At 41.4% G+C, this 18,143-nt stretch overlaps 1 protein-coding gene across 2 annotated transcripts in view; it reads right to left on the reverse strand.

The window, feature by feature from the left end:
* MPP7 (MAGUK p55 scaffold protein 7) overlaps positions 1 to 18,143 on the reverse strand; it is a 305,267-nt gene that overhangs the window by 233,475 nt on the left and 53,649 nt on the right. For both annotated transcript variants that reach the window (XM_063452598.1, XM_063452599.1), the window contains exon 2: positions 17,578 to 17,654. The gene's annotated coding sequence lies outside the window, so the exon portion shown is untranslated. The remainder of the gene's footprint in view (positions 1 to 17,577; positions 17,655 to 18,143) is intronic.

Genomic DNA, 18,143 nt, shown 5'->3' on the forward strand with positions numbered 1-18,143 from the left:
AAAACTGGGCAGACTAGATGGGCCGAATGGTTCTTATCTGACGTCACATTATATGTTTCTAGCAGAAGAGCTGCAGGGGAAGTTGCTGCCACTTCCTCAGTCCTTCAACTCCTCTATTCATATAACCACTTCCTCCCTTCCTCTTTTTTCATGTGGTCCTTTTGCTTAGGGATTCCCGCCAATTGTCCTACTTTTTTTTTCTTTATCTTTGGTACCTAAAAGTGGTATTAGCTTTTCATTCATTTTGCTTAATCATAGGCCTCTTCTCTACTATTTTTTTTTAATTCTTTATTTTAGCAGTGCTGCTGATTTAGCATGTCATAATACAAAAGAGAAAACAGTATGCCATTGTAATACATATTGGTGGCAGTTAAGTGATAGTTAAGTGATAGTATCAGTGCACTGTTGGATCAAACCATTCACTATCAAATTGTTTGTATACTTTTTTTTTTTTAACATTCTTTATTTGTGTTTGGGTGGTAGACAGTGACATATACAGTGGCAATCAATAAACATAAGCAGTGGTATGACCATAGTAGAACATTGGTGAGACATAGGTTCCGCTAGATACTCTGCAAACATACAGTTATTCATGGAGGAGGAAGTACTTGAGTAGAGTGTTGCGGTGGGTGCGAGCCTGTTTGGGGCCAAGTGCATGGAGGTTGCTAGCCATTGAATGTGGCTGGGGAGCATCAGTCTCGTCTGTGGTAAACCACCTACAGCCCCTAGTTCCATGTGTCCACCTGCTGTCATCGGGGGTCTTAATGGTTTGTATACTTCTAATGGGAGAGTGCCAGGGCATTCCTGGCATGACATCCACTGCAGTGAGCCTTTTTTCAGCTCAGACACTCCCTCTCTCCTCTCAAGATGTCACACCTCCTCCACCGATGTCCAATACAATGCTCCTGATAGAGGAGCATTGGAGACCTACTGCTTTTGTACAGCAAGCACTTTCAATCGATCTCATAGGAAAGTATTTAATCAATGCTTTCTTTCTTATGGGTACTTTTGCATCAGGTGACCGAGTTTTACTCTCTCAGTGTTTCGGAAGCGCCTCTAGGTACTGTCATACTGACTGCCACTATAGGTGGACTTAACTGTGCAAAGAGATTAAAGGACAGAGACACTGCACCCAAACCACTTCATTGAGATAAGTAAAATGACATTATTACTCAGAACTGCTCTCAATGCTGCAATGCATTACACATCTAAAATAAAATAGAATCTACACGTATCATCAAGGTGTCAAACATAAAAATTTAAGAAATGTAAACTTATTTTCCTTGTATTGATTCCACATTATCCTTACATTAATTTGTCTTTGTTAATAATATGCGTATTTTTGTATTCTTTATTGGATATTTTTGATTGTACAGAAGCGGGGCTGCATACAATAAAATAGCTTTAAAGCAATCCTTAAATTTATATAAATATAGAATTAAAATACTCAAACCGTAAAAGTCACACAGTACACACACACAAAAAAAATAATAATAAAAGTGGTTTTGGTGAAAGTTATTAACGAAAAATAAAACTACTAACAAGTAGAAAAGCATGAAGGGAAACTCCAGTGCCAGGAAAACAATCCGTTTTCCTGGCACTGCAGGTCCCCTCTCGCTCCCACCCCCCAATCCCCGGTTGCTGAAGGGGTGAAAAACCCCTTTAGTGACTTACCAGAGGCAGCGACATGTCACACGTCGCTGCTTCTTCCTCCGCCGCCGCTCCTCCTCCTCTGCATTAAGCCGGCCGGTGGGCGAGACTGATTCCGCCCACCGGCCGGGGAGACCCATCGCATTAGAGCTCCCCATAGGAAAGCATTGAAAATGTTTTTCAATGCTTTCCTACGGGGAATTGAGCGACGCTGGAGGTCCTCACACAGCGTGAGGACATCCAGCGACGCTCTAGCACAGGTTTTCTATGCTATGAAGGAGAAAGTGCCCTCTAGTGGCCGTCTAGTAGACAGCCACTAGAGGAGGAGTTAACCCTGCATGGTAATTATTGCAGTTTATAAAAAAAACTGCAATAATTACACTTGCAGGGTTAAGGGTAGTGGGAGTTGGCACCCAGACCACTCCAATGGGCAGAAGTGGTCTGGGTGCCTGGAGTGTCCCTTTAACTACCGCGTGTTCTCCATCTCCAACATTTCGGCACACCCAATGTCTTTCTCAAAGGAAGAACTACACTCATTGTTTATGCATATTTCTAATTGCAATTTGATTTTATTTGCAAACATTTAAACTGAGGTTGCTTTTTTACTTATACTTTTTAATCTGACAAGTGTACGCACACCCACACACTAAATGGACCACATCCTATCAAACCATCCCTTTGTTACCCATCGTTGTATAACGGATTGCAATGATATTAGAAGTCAGCACCCACTTCATGCATGTTCCACATAATACATGAAAACTTACCACGCTTTTAGTTCTGCATACCTGCTGTCTGGCTTTGCACAACATGATCTCACCCAATATCTAGCAGAGAGAGTCCCTACCCATTTGAGAGTAGCCTGGGAATGACATCTGCCTTCCCATCTAGAGGTCACACAGATGTAATGGGAGCATACTCAGTGACATTACAATGCGGTCATTATTCCTGTATTTGAAACGCATGCTTCTCATTCGCACACAGGAAGCACAGTTTAGCAATGCAGATGGTGTGAAATTAGTTCAAAACACAGGAAATGGAAATGTCCTACAACTGATTTCAGTTAATTAATATACTGCAAGTATGAAGAATTCTTTAAGATCCCCAAGGACAAGCAATAAATAAGCACTGTACAAGCAAGGAAAGAAAAATAATTCCCCATCCTCATAGACAAAAAAAAAAATAGATTTCATCCATAGCCTACAAGCACTGCTCTGTATCTATTCATATAAGTAGCAATGGTTATAATGCTCCTCGAGTCCCTTTAAAATTAAAACCAAACAATTCATCTGAAATAAGATTCCACTTTGAGTGAGAGGAAAAAAAAGAGGTAAGCTGACGAGAAAAAACAGAAAAAGAAAGAAAAACTCGTCATGATTTAACATTAAGGGCAGCTCCAAGGACACGTTGAAGATAAATGACTGGCACCCAGTTTAAGGTAGGTGTACTTATCTAAGTATTCCAGTTACCCGCATTGTGATGTGAAGAGAAGTTTGTGTTTGAACAGATCTATAAATAATTGTGCACAGCAAAGCCGAGGACATGCATTAATGTTTCAGATGATTTATTACAGTCTTCATGCTCCCTCTGGGGTAACAATACTAAAGGAAGCAAGCGTTCCATGACAAACTAGCAGAAAATGGCACAACTTCCGTTTTAGGTCACACACCTGCTTAATTAGAAAAACAAAAAATCATTTGTTTTTAAATCACAGTTTTTCACTACCATGTTTTACTTGGCTAAAACAAAATAAATCTTTTTTTTTTTTTTTTTTTAATGAATAAAAATACTTAAAGCATTTATTTAAACCATGGGTCCTGCTGCGTACCATTCCCATCCCTTTTTTTGAATGTGGAAAATGCAAGTCCCATGATCCTGGAAAAGAATCATATGAGTTGGAGTATCTAAATAGCTTGGATGGTACCATGTGCCACCACTACCTAGAACACCAAGTGTACGGAATGTTGGTACAATTAATGAGGTCACTTTGAAGCATACCCCCAGTTTCATAGGTAGAGGAACACTAGCACTGGTTTTGACTTCTGCCCAGCTGTACCCCTTTGTCTCTATGCTGTCAAATTATGCAAGATGCATGTAATCACAAACTCAGCATTGGCTAACTGTGGTAACGCAGGTGTTATAAACTACAATTCCCATAATCTTTAGGGACATTTTGGCTGGCTGAGCATTTTGGGAAGTTTAATCTACAAAGACCGGCAACAGCTAATTTATATGCAAATGCGCAATTCAACACGAATACAATCCGTCAGTTTTAAAACTGAAATGAACACACACTTATTTTGGCTCTATGTTTCAACAAACTCTGGAAATAGTATACACCGGGCAGCCATTGCTGTACTTGGGATTTCGAAATCTAAAATGTGGCTGTTTTTTTTTTTTTGTTTTTTTTTTTTAAACTGCAGCAAACAAAGCTTTCAGAATCTAATGCTAAAATGCAACCCATACATGAAAACATCAAAAAATAATTATATTACCATTCAATATGAATTTGTAATAAAATAGTTCATAAAATATCAAATAATTATTATTATTTTTTTTTATTTATTCTTAAGTCTGAATTAAACCAATGTATTACCAATCACAAGCCACAGGGAATGATCAGTCAGAGCTCACGTTTTTTTTTTTTTTGTTTGTTTTTTGTGGGGGGGGGAGAAAGAGAGAGAGTGTATGTATGTAATGTATGTATGTATGTATGTATGTATGTATGTATGTATGTATGTATATCTCCACCTCCTTGATATGGTCCAATCCCCTGACCCCCCCCCCCCCCTGCCCCCCTCTCAAAAGGGTTATAGTCACTCATATATATATATATATATATATATATATATATATATATATATATATATATATATATATATATACACACACAATTAAATAAAATAAAAAAGAAATATTAAAGCTTTGACACTTAAATTGAAAGCTTTTAATTTATTTATTAATTCTTTCACAGCTGAAAATAAAAATGAAATAAATAAATACAAGAGCTGTTATTTTTCAAGCCCTGAATATTGAATAGTTTTCCTTTGTAGTCTAGAAGTTGCCCGTGGGAAAGACGGCTAATGAGAAGGATATTTATGGTAATGATATCCTTAGTGATTCTCCTTTATAAAAACATTACTGCTCATAGCCAGCTTATAACCAGACACCCAATATCTTTCCCTGGAGCAACCTACATACTCCCGTAGAAGTGAGACTACATGGCTAGCTGCTAACATTTAGAAGTAATGCAACCTAGAGCAATGATGGCGAACCTTTTTGAGGCAGAGTGCCCAAACCGCAATACATGCCAACTTTTTTTTCCTCAAAGTGCCAACACGGCAATTAAACCTGAATACTGAGGTTTAAGTTTAGAAAAAACAACTCGTACAGTTGTCTGAACTAATTAACATCTTTTGTTTGTAAAAAAAGAACACAACAGAGAGTTCAATGATACAAATTTTAAATAATGAAATAAATATATAAAATGAAGCTTATATTTATTAGTATCTCCAACAAATGCAATACATACACACACACTGCTAAACACATACCGTCCGCTAAATACACACAGCACACACACACACAGCTGAGAACGCAGTCAGCTGAATACACACGCACGCATTGAGGGGTGCAGTGTATGTGTTTGTGTGTAAGGGTGTGGAGTGCTGTGTGTGAGTATGTAGGACAGGTCCTGCAGCTCTCCTGTCCTTCCGCGCGATGCTGTGTGGAGCGTTGCCATGGTTACGTGCAGCAATGCTCCACACAGATCGCGGGAGGACAGGAGAGCTGCTTCCTCGATCCCTCCCCTCTGCTTCCGGTCCTCTGACAAGAAAGCAGGGTAGGCGCCTGCCGTTTTGGGCAGGCAGGTTCCTGCTCTGCATTGATGGTGAACCTATGGCCGCGTGCCCAAAGAGAGGGCCCGGCGTGGCACGTGTGCCATAGGTTCGCCATCACTGACCTAGAGTAACAAGAATACATAATTATATGCACACACAATTAAATTAAACTTCGAATCTGACCAATGCCCATTAAAGGGACACAAAGCACGAAAACACTATATTTTAATGTACATAGATTCTGTCTCTAATCTGAGACACTGTAAAATACTGCAATGTTTCAGAAAAGGCAATGCTTACATTATGGCCAAAAACATGGCTGTTGACAGCTACTAGAAGATCTCCCTCCTTAAATCCTTTTGATTTCCCAAGGAATATGGCGTCATAGCACACACTATGCTGCTGACGAACACCGCAAATGCACTGTTTTCACAGCTTTGTCTATGACCAGCATTAAACTTGAATGAAGTGCAGTTATTGTTGCACTTTTGCATGTGGCCTAAATGCCTCTATATGAAAGTATATGAATGGACAAAATGTATCATTGGTGACTTCATCGCAGATCAGCTGCTGTGAGGGGATTGTCAATGCTGCACTTAAAGGGACACTGTAGGCACCCAGACCACTTCAGCTAATTGAAGTGGTCTGGGTACTGTGTCCCTTTTGCACTTAGTGCTGCAATGTTAAACATTGCAGTTCCAGAGAATGTTTACATTGCAGCATCAAGTCTGCCCTCAGTGGCTGTCTACCAGACAGCCATTGGGTGGCGCTCCTGGAACTGTAACAGACTTTTGGTCCGTTATCTGACGCTGGACGTCCTCACACTCTGCATGAGGACCTCCAGCATCATATTTTTCCCCATAGGAAAGCATTGATTCAATACTTTCCGATGGGCAGGACTAATGCGCGTGCGGCATTAGATGCGCATTGGACCCCACTCATCGCGGGTGGAGGAGTGGCCGGAGCTTCGACATTGGCGCTGCGATAAGGTAAGTAAATAAAGGAGGAAGGGAAGGGGGGGTAGGGGGAGGGGGAGCAGCGGGATCAGTGGTGCCAGGAATACAGCTTTGTATTCCTGGCACTACAGTATCCCTTTAACAGGTAACAAATGTATAACAAATGGGTAACCCCAAGTGTTTTAAGATTCTATGTTGTAATAATGTTGATGATTGTTGATTGAATAAATAATTTTGGCATGCATCCTTTTTGCCCACTTTATTTACAGGCCTACCGATACGTCGGTTTCGGCACACGACAACCGTGCGTATATGTATGGTAAATGTATCAAGTACAAGATACGGCTTTTGTTGCCCAGTGCTCAAATGTAAAGTCGGAGCCTGGAGTTGTGGGAGGGGCAAGGCTAGTGCAGATAAAATAACTACCCTAGCATCTCCAGACTCCGCCTGTGTATCGCACAGTTTGTGTCCCTCCCACCACTCCCTCTTTTATTTTAATTACATGCTTGGTGGGCCCACTCTATTTACAGGCCTACCGATACATCGGTTTCGGCACACCACAACCGAATATTGTATATCTCTATTTGCCCCACCTCTGCCTGTCGAAGCCACACCTCTTCCTCTTAAAGACAGACACCCACTCACACACACTGACTGAGACACACACACACACACTCACTCACAGACGCACACTGACATACACACATTAACTGTAAGACACGCGCACACTTACTGATATACCCACACCCACATCCACTGACAGAGGCACACACACTCACAGACACACAGACACACACATTTACTGACAGACTCACTCATTCATTCACAGACACACACATACACTGACAGACACCCACACACTGCCAATCAGACACACACACTGACAAACACACACTTTCCCCCACACATTTACAGATTATTTGATTTTAATTTAAATCCACCCAGCCTCCCTACTTTTGGGAGAGCTGGGTGGATTTATTTTTTTACCTGGGTTCCAGTGGGGCTGGTGGCCAGGCTGTTAAGGGTGCTGGGCAGGCAGGCGGGTGGATGCGCAAAGCAGGAAGTGAGGGAGCTGAGATCTCCCTGCTCCGCTTCCTCACGCGCCGCAAAGTAATCCTGGGACCCGGAATATAACGTCACTCCGGCTCCCGGGATTACTCCGCAGCGCACGAGGGAGTTGAGCAGGGAGAGTTCAGCTCCCTCACTTCCTGCTTTGCGCGTCTGGGGAGTGGCCAAAGGTGGCCAGTCGGCCTGCTCTTGGGCCCCGTTAAAATAAGGTTAAAGCATTTTCCGGGGCATTTTGGGGCTGCGTTTTTTGCCGCCCCCTGGAAAGTGCACCCCAAGGCAAATGCCTTGTTAGCCTTGCGGCACATACAGCCCTGTGTGTATATATACTAAGTGTACACACATAAATTCAAACACACACACACACACACATTGTTTTTTGCCGTAACGATCAAGCCCACCCTGCAGGCAGCATACTTACCCTCCTCGCCAGATCTCTTTGGGGGGGGGACTGCCTGACATCAGAGGAACTTAATCTTGCAATATGGCCAATCAGAGTCATGTGATGTGTGTAAGGCATGATCTGCATACCAAAACTGCTTCATTAAGCTAAAGTTGTTTTGGTGCCTATAGCAGTGGTTCCCAAATGAGTTCTCGCGGTACTCGTACTAGTTCAGGATTTAGGGATTATCCAGTTGTACCTGCGGGTTTTTTTCTTTTCTTCTTTCTAAAAACTCCTTATGCACAACTGGAAAATCCCTAAATACTAGACTGGTACGGGTGCCCTGAGGACTTAAACAGTTGGCCTATCCCTTTAAGTGAATACTGACCTCAGTCACACCATGTAATTACCACTAGATTTATACTTGGTTTTAATTTCTTTTTCACCAAACTGCATCCTGTAACCAATGTTTTCCTTCTACCTGCAATTACAGTTATTACTGAGTAACAGTGATTGTTTGTGTTTGTGACTACATCATGAGACGGACCTGGCAAGAATTGTCAGGTAGGACATATTCTAGAAGAGGAGGCAACAAATATATTTGCATGATTTTATGGGGAAGAATTTTAAGTCAACATTTTAAACGTCCAGCAATTACCATGCCAACAAACAACACAATGGCATCTATTTATAGGAAACAAACCTATGTCATATCTTGGAACAATGGGGGTTTATATTTAAAAATCAGTTATTGTACAATGTTCTCAATGTGAAGCAAACATCATGCAAATCAATTTCAATGATTACCCGTATGAACCCTCATTGGATGTGAAGCCTCCGATCCATCATTATTCTACCTTGCTCAACTCTGCCAACTCCACTTTCCCACCCAATTACCACCAAAACCAGAATTAAAACATATGTTTCTTCTGTTCAGATAAGAAGGAATAAATAGTGGCAATTCTAAAGCTAAGTCCAGCAAACAATACGCTGCAAATAGGGAATTGCAATAGAGCCAATATTTCTGCTGGGAAACCTCAAGTGAGTGGCTTCAGTTTCACAAGAGTAGTCTTCTGGACCTACCGTATATACTCGAGTATAAGCCGAGTTTTTCAGCCCATTTTTTGGGCTGAAAAACCCCAACTGGGCTTATACTCGAGTCAGAGTCTGTATTATGGCAATTTGCATTGCCATAATACAGACTGGGGGGAGAGGGGTGCTGGCAGAGCTGTACTTACCTTTCCTGCAACTCCTGTCAGCTCTCTCCTCCTCCGCGCCGTCCGTTCAGCACCTCGGTCAGCTCCCAGTGTAAGTCTCGCAGTGGGAGCTGACAGAGGGAGCTGCACAGACCGCGCGGAGGAGGAGAGAGCTGACAGGAGCTGCAGGAAAGGTAAGTACAGCTCTGCCAGCCCCCCTCTCCCCCCACTGAACTGCCAATGACACTGGACCACCAGGGAAGGAGAGCCCCCCTCCCTGCCATATATCAAGCAGGGAGGGGGGACGAAAAAAAATATATAAATAAAATAAGAAATAAAATAATAAAAAAAAAATTAATAATAAAAAAAAGGGGTATAAGGACCACTATGGGAGGGGGGGGGGTATAAGGACCACTATGGGAGGGAGGGGGTGGGTTAAGGACCACTATGGGAGGGAGGGGGGTATAAGGACCGCTATGGGAGGGAGGGGGGGTATAAGGACCACTATGGGAGGGAGGGAGGGAGGGGGGGGTAAGGACCACTATGGGAGGGAGGGGGGGGGATAAGGACCACTATGGGAGGGAGGGGGGTATAAGGACCACTATGGGAGGGAGGGGGGTATAAGGACCACTATGGGAGGGAGGGGGGGGATAAGGACCACTATTGGAGGGAGGGGGGTATAAGGACCACTATGGGAGGGAGGGGGGGTATAAGGACCACTATGGGAGGGGGTGGGATAAGGACCACTATGGGAGGGGGTGGGATAAGGACCACTATGGGAGGGAGGGGGGGGTATAAGGACCACTATGGGAGGGAGGGGGGGGTATAAGGACCACTATGGGAGGGAGGGGGTGGGATAAGGACCACTATGGGAGGGAGGGGGGTATAAGGACCATTATGGGAGGGGGGGGGTATATGGACCACTATGGGAGGGATGGGGGGGGATAAGGAACACTATGGGAGGGAGAAGGGGGATAAGGACCACTATGAGAGGGAGGGGGTGGGATAAGGACCACTAGGGGAGGGGAGGGTAAGGACCACTAGGGGAGGGGTGAGTCAGGACCACTGGGGGGGGAGTGAAGGAACACGGGGGTGGGGAGGTAAGGACCACTGAGGGAGGAGGAGGGGAAGTCAGGACATATGGGGGGGGAGGGGGCGGCAAAATTTTTTTTGCCTACGGCGGCAAATATCCTTGCACCGGCCCTGCACACACTGCATTCACACACTGCATTCATGCACACACACACTGCACTCATACACACACGCTGCACTCATACACACACACATACGCACACACTGCATTCATTATACACACACTGTAAATAAATATTCAATTAATATATTTTTTTTAGGATCTAATTTTATTTAGAAATTTACCAGTAGCTGCTGCATTTCCCACCCTAGTCTTATACTCGAGTCAATAAGTTTTCCCAGTTTTTTGGGATAAAATTAGGGGCCTCGGCTTATATTCGGGTCGGCTTATACTCGAGTATATACGGTAACTCAAAATTCTCATGCAGACATTGCAATTAAAAGGCGAATATCCCCAAAAATATTGTTCCTGTATCCTTTATTTCCCCCTTCGCAATAATAAAACACTGATGGTTACGATGTGTTAAGAGGACTTTGTCTAAGGTAAAAACAGCACGCGCACTCCAAAGGGTAATCAGTTTTTTAATTATTATGAAAAGAGAAAATAAGGTATATATAGGATTACTTGAAGTGTTTAGCATACTCCTTCATTATGTACATTTGTATGGAGCTTATTTTAGCTCTTTAGGGGACTTTGCTTTAAGATTTTTCAGAAAAGCATTTATTAAAGCGTATATTAATCCAAGCATGCCATTACTTGAAAAATGATAAATAACTACTCGCCTGCCAGATGCCTTATACCTCCTACTGGGAAGCACCACTGTGATAATATTTGTGCCACTTCATCACCCGTTCTTTGCCTATTGATGGTGATACATTATGTGGCTGGTCCAAATGTTCCTATCTCCGTTTTAGTTATTGAAATGTTTTCTGTTCCATCAGAGAATATGTAGTTTCTGCTGTGGACTATTATATAGAGTTTTTAAATCCAGACACCTGAGGTGCACACAATTTTCTTAAAGAATGCTTTGAAAATCTTTCTTGCTTTTTTTTGTCAAGTCGACTCTTGTGATGTCAGTAGCATTTATTTATTTTTTATTCATACAGAATAAAAAAAATAAAAACCCCTAAGGGAAAAAGTGACTAAGCAGTGATAAGAAAACAATGACTAATTACACTCCCTTCAGACACCCATTGTCACTAGAAGGAACTTGGGAGGTACAGCTTTAGCTCCAAAAATATTGTCTTCTAATTTGAAAACAAGGTGGTGAGACAAAAAGAAATAAATAATTAAGCTTATTAAAGCTGCTCTGTTACCTTCTACCCCCAATGGTGACTTTGCAGCTTGGTATGTGGTGGCCTCCGGGTGCAGTAGAAGGCAAGTTTTACTTACCTGGTCCTGTCCATTGTGGCCGCAGCCATTAGAATCCAGTTGGTCATCTTCAACTTATGGAGCTTTATATGCCCAAGTGCCCGACGTGAGTGCTGTACTCTCGCGAATGAGCGAGACAATGCCTTATTACCACAGCCACCTTTTGTTAAGTGGAGGATAATTATATAAGGAAAAGTAGCCTTTACTGTGCCATATGTATTTTAGGAGATTCAAAAAAGAAGCAGCAAGCACAGATTGTGAGTAAAGAAGAGAAGAAGAACAGATTAAAGTAAGGGAAGTATATGGTGACAGAGTCACTTTAAGCAGCCTTGTAGCTTTGTTATGATGGTTGAGTGGCCACTAGTGTTTTTGACCAATCAGGTGACTTAAGACCTGATCTGCAAGCAGGCAGGTGGAGCAATTTGTTACAGATTCCATAATGTGTGCCCTGCTAAGAAATGTTTCTTGGTCTCTGCAGAAGTCCATTACAAAAGAAGCACAGCCTAGTGATTTAATCTAAGAAACATGTAAATAACGCAGATTGATTTTCAATGCACTTTTCTCACTATTTACTGCAATAATAGTTTTCTTTGGTGGATTTGATCACAAAATTATCTAAATCAAAAATGATATATATATATATATATATATAACATTTTTTATTTAGATAATTTTGTGATCATATCCTCCATATATATATGTTAGGAGGTACAAACCTACAAAAAAAACAAAAGGTACACATTATTTGAGGCAATTAAAAAAAACATGTGTTTCTTATTTTTCTCAAAAATACACACCCTCATAAAGGAAATCCTCAATTATATGTCCATAAACACACAGTAACGAGTAGCTGCCATTTAGTTTGGAGAACCTCCTTAGCAAGTAAAGAGGAATTCTGTGGTGTGTCCTGGCTATAAACAACTTGTTTAACAGGCCACAGTCAACGCACTTTTCTAAAACTGCTCCTGCCAAATCTACACACAGCAAGCATGTTCTAGCTCAGAAGTGTCTCTAGCTTGGCTGAAACTGGGCAGTAATTATGGAGAAGAATTATATATTAGCAAGAATCATTTGCTACAGTGCCATACTATGCAAGTGCTACTTTTTGATAAAACAAGCAGCATCACCAGGCATGTTCTTCCACAGCCATCCTATAATGAGGCTCTAAAAAAACGGCATCATACTTACAATATTTACGCATCTGTATATTTGCATGGCGAAAATGTCAACTTCCCCCAAAGAAGGAGGGGGGGAAAAAAAAGCAGAATAGATAACTAAATACAGCAAAAATAACTTAAAGGAACACTGTAGCAATAGGCATACAGCGTTAGAAAGACAATTTTGTATTCTTAACGCAACAGTCCTGATGCCCTCCCGTGTAAAGTAAAAAAAACAAAGTAAATTGAAATTACTCCTCTTTTCTCCAGCACCAGTGCTGCCCTGACAACCTCCTCAGGTTCCGTATTTGCTTCCAGGATGACGTGCCAATCCAGTGCACCTCACAGAGGAGCATTTGGGACCTTAGATGCATGTGTGGCTCTTGCCCAGTTGATCCCAAGATTCTGCCATACAGAATGATTGAATGATGACATCACAGTACGTTACGGTATAAGAGTCTGGAAGAAATATTTCCGGTTCTCACACATAGAGGGCTTGGAGTCATAGCGCGAACAACTTAAAATTAAGTTGTTAAATTGCGTGTGGAAGATGAATAGTATTGAGTCACTCTTGTTCAGAGACTATTCACTCACCAATAAAGCACTCACTAATAAAATAAAAATAGTTTTTTTTTTTAAATAAATATCCTAGGTCAATGCCTAAATGCTGCTGTTAAGACCTGCAGTGGTTATGGTACTGCAGTTTTCTATTCCTTTCCCAACAGCTGAGCCTAAGTGATTATAGCTACAGCAGGGAGTAGAGGAATAGTAGAGATTAATTCAGCTTCCAAGACAACTCTCCCCAGCAAATAGAATATTCCCCAAACATGAGCTTAGACTTCATGAAGGGTGTAACAGGAAATCCTCTTTATTGAAAACAGGCTGGCTTTTATGAGAAATGCTCCTGCAAGAGGACCTCCCACAGCAAACAAATACATTAACCAATCATTATACAGTTTTGCACTAATACACGCCTTCCCTCTGCCTGGGAGATATTGAGATAAGTTAAGGAATAAATCAATTATCTCCAGGCAAAGGGCACACATTTTCCTTAAAGTTTAGAACACCCCTTTCCCCACAAGGTATCCCCACAAAATACATATCCCCTGATAGCCCCGATCTGGGGGACAAACATATCCAGATTTCACCCAGATCGGTTCAGGGGTTCTCAAAAAGTGTGGAAGTCATGTTTTACCGACCACACACGAGGCTCCTGCCCAAAACAGTTCCACGAATTCAGCGTGTGCGGTCGGTCAATTAGGAAAAAGGTGAAAAGCGAGCAAAATACCGAATAGATCCTCCTGGCTCATAGTAGCGATTGTTCCCCTTGTCTGCACGAACATAACTACCGAATGCCGCTCTTCTGGCTGTTCGGTAAGTGTGAGAAGCCCATGTTCGGTAGTTTCAGCGGTGGTTCGTGAGGTCGAGTGTCTGATTTTAGTTCCAGACACTCGACGACCAAGTCCCGCTGACTCCCCTCGTGCGAACAAGATGGCCGCCGTTTTCTTTTCCACGTGGCGTTCGGCTATACGAACAGCGGCAACCCAGGGAACACTTAATCGACGGTGCTTTTGAACTTAACGAGCCAGGAGGGTGGTCGGTGTTCGGTAGTTTCAAACTGCCAAACTAATATCCAATATTCATACAGCAAATGGAGGAAACACACGAATACAGAAGAAAATGTTGAAATAAAGTCAATGTTCTTCACAGCTGCCTTGCGAAAACTCTGCAAAATAAGTCAGAAGAAAACCAAATGGCAAGAAAAACAAAAAATAGAAGATGCCAACAGATTGTTTTGTCTTTCAGAATCCCAAGTACATTATCCACAGACGTTTTCTGTTAAATAAGAGAAAAGTTTAAACTCGCAATCAATTTTCCACACCTGTTCACAGATTTGTTCTGCCACTGTTTGGAAGATTTGTGCCTTTTGATATGAGGTCTGCACACTGCTCAGAATTAGCAAGCTTTATAAAAAACTTTATTTGTTTTTTATATTATTTAAAAAGAAATAAAAAATAAATGTTATTATTAGATTTATTTTTTTACACCTACAGTTTTAGTATCTGCACATATGTCATCACACTCCATTGACAAACCGCTAAAACCCATGCCATCAAGACACAGGAATAGACTCAATGAGCAGTACTTAAGATGACATCCCCCGTTTAACAGCCAGGCTCATCTCCAGACCAATGTTACAGTATATGTGAAAGGAGAGCTCTTTTAGCTTAGGAAAACTGGTTTAAAACGTACGTTACCCAAGAGATGATGACTGTGGACATCTGGTGGAGCTATTATTAAAGTGTTTATTTTAAGACAGCTCGGATACAGTAGTGGATCACATTAAAGGTTTAATTAAGAAAATAGATCATGACAGCACGGTAGAAGTGCATTTTCTTAGTGAAGAAAAATAACTTAAGACTTGCTCGCTTAAGTAAGCACTCAAAGTGCCAGCATTATCAAACTTTGTAAACAATGCCTGCATTAGGTAAAAGCATGGATCTATAATGCATTCCTCTGAGAAACTCTAAATGGAATCACAGCACTGAACATTAAAATACGTTGGTTTTTATTGTACAATAATTTGGATTTTCCAAAATCTAGGTCCATTGCCGCATCGCAAGGCTTGAAGTTCCCATGCCATTAAACATCTAAATTCCATAAGGGTTGGCAAAATACTGCCCTCTGGCAAGCAAAAGTGATGATTTAATGCACATTCATTGGCTCAGGCATGCAAGCATAGTGTAATCACTAGAGAACTGACATTCAAGGTTGGGATTCCTAAAAAGTTGTAAGGATCAATGAGCATACATGCCCCAATGCCAACAAGTGTAAAAAGCAGGATGGGATGTGAACCCATTCAAGGTGACTGACTGAGAATAAAATATACCCCCATCGTTAAAGCAGCATGTTTATCAGATTGCCAATATTTCCTCCTGTCACTACACTAAATATTGAGGCATGAGAGTGACAAGATGTTACATAGTTACATACCGTATATACTCGAGTATACGCCGAGTTTTTCAGCACATTTTTTGTGCTGAAAAACCCCAACTCGGCTTATACTCGAGTCAGTCTGTATTATGGCAATTTGCATTGCCATAATACAGACTGGGGGGAGAGGGGGGCTGGCAGAGCTGTACTTACCTGTCCTGCAGCTCCTGTCAGCTCCCTTCTCCTCCGCGCCGTCCGTTCAGCACCTCGGTCAGCTCCCAGTGTAAGTCTCGCGAGAGCCGCGGCTCTCACGAGACTTACACTGGGAGCTGACCGAGGGAGCTGCACAGACCGCGCGGAGGAGGAGAGAGCTGACAGGAGCTGCAGGACAGGTAAGTACAGCTCTGCCAGCCCCCCTCTCCCCACACTGAACTACCAATGACACTGGACCACCAGGGAAGGAGCCCCCCTCCCTGCCATGTATCAAGCAGGGAGGGGGGACGAAAAAATAATTATAATTAAATATAATTTAAAAAAATAATAATAATAATAATTAAATAATAAATATTAATTAAAAAAAATAATAATATAAAAAAAAAAATAATAATAATTAATATATGAAATGCCCACCCCCACATACATAAACACACACTGCATCACACACACTCACACTTCATTCATACACACACTGCACTCACACACACACTGCATACATTATATACACACACTGGAAATAAATATTCAATTAATATATACACACACACTGCACTCATACACACACACACTGCACTCATACACGCACACACTGCACTCATACACGCACACACTGCACTCATACACGCACTGCACTCATACACGCACTGCACTCATACACGCACTGCACTCATACACGCACTGCATTCATTATATACACACACTGTAAATAAATATTCAATTAATATAATTTTTTTAGGATCTAATTTTATTTAGAAATTTACCAGTAGCTGCTGAATTTCCCACCCTAGTCTTATACTCGAGTCAATAAGTTTTCCCAGTTTTTTGGGGTAAAATTAGGGGCCTCGGCTTATACTCGAGTATATACGGTAGTTACATAGTTAGATAGCTGAAAAGAGACTTGCGTCCATCAAGTTCAGCCTTCCTCACATTTGTTTTTTGCTGTTGATCCAAAAGAAGGAAAAAAAAAAAACCAGTTTGAAGCACAATTTTGCAACAAGCTAGGACAAAAAATTCCTTCTTGACCCCAGAATGCAGTCAGATTTATCCTTGGATCAATCAGTTATTACCCTACATTGAAAGATTATATCCTTGAATATTCTGTCTTTGCAAGTATGCATCTAGTAGCTGTTTGAACATCTGTATGGACTCTGATAAAACCACTTTTTCAGGCAGAGAATTCCACATCCTGATTGTTCTTACAGTAAAAAAACCTTTCCTTTGCCTTAGACGAAATCTTCTTTCTTCCAGTCTAAACGCATGGCCTCGTGTCCTATGTAAAGTCCGGTTTGTGAATAGATTTCCACACAATGGTTTGTATTGGCCCCGAATATATTTGTATAATGTTATCATATCCCCTCTCAGGCGACGTTTTTCTAAACTAAATAGGTTTAAATTTGTTAACCTTTCTTCATAGCTGATATGTTCCATTCCTTTTATTAATTTTGTAGCCCGCCTCTGCACTTTTTCTAGTGCCACGATATCCTTCTTTAGAACAGGTGCCCAAAATTGCACAGCATATTCAATATGTGGTCTTACCAGTGTGACACTGTGTTGCATTGATTATCTGTTTCGCTAACATATAACATGATAATTTGTATCTAGATCACCATTTGTATAATATTTTATTTAAAGCAAATTATTTATGACTCAAGAGTATGCCCAAGTGACAAATATTATATATTTAAATTCAGTATTAGACATTAAAAGAGAATATTTACCTTGAATCAGAGAGGGTAGAAAAACACTCAATTTTGGGGAATGATCGTATCATAAGCAGTCATCAGACATTCTGAACCTAGGGAAGAGAAGGAGGAATAATGTCTGTTAAAGTGAAATTACAAACTGTTCCCAGTCACAATTTGGATATCAACCTCCCCCCCCCCCATCATTGTAGGCAATGAACATTTTCTGCATTTAGATGTACACAAGTAATTTGTTTGAAGCTAAAAGAGAGCCTACATAGAGGAAGTTACATAGAAATCAATTCAGAGAAACCTTTTAATACTGTATGTACAGTGTAAGATTGCTACATATTATTAAATCCTAAACAGAATGCACAAAAAGGAAGTGCATTTGGTATACTGATCATGCCCCTGTAGTTTCACTGACCCCTTTCAAGAGATAAATGGCTTTTTCTGCAACCAAGACACACTTGCCCTGGCTGTGACTCACACACCTTCCCTACACAACTCCTCTCATTGCATAGTATTTAATTTAGTATTTTGTGTCTCGTGCTTACGAATTGCTTGTTAGACCCTGCAGCAGCCTACTGTGTGTGATTTAA

The sequence above is a fragment of the Pelobates fuscus genome, chromosome 4 (assembly GCF_036172605.1).
Source record: "Pelobates fuscus isolate aPelFus1 chromosome 4, aPelFus1.pri, whole genome shotgun sequence".
NCBI classification, from domain to species: domain Eukaryota; kingdom Metazoa; phylum Chordata; class Amphibia; order Anura; family Pelobatidae; genus Pelobates; species Pelobates fuscus.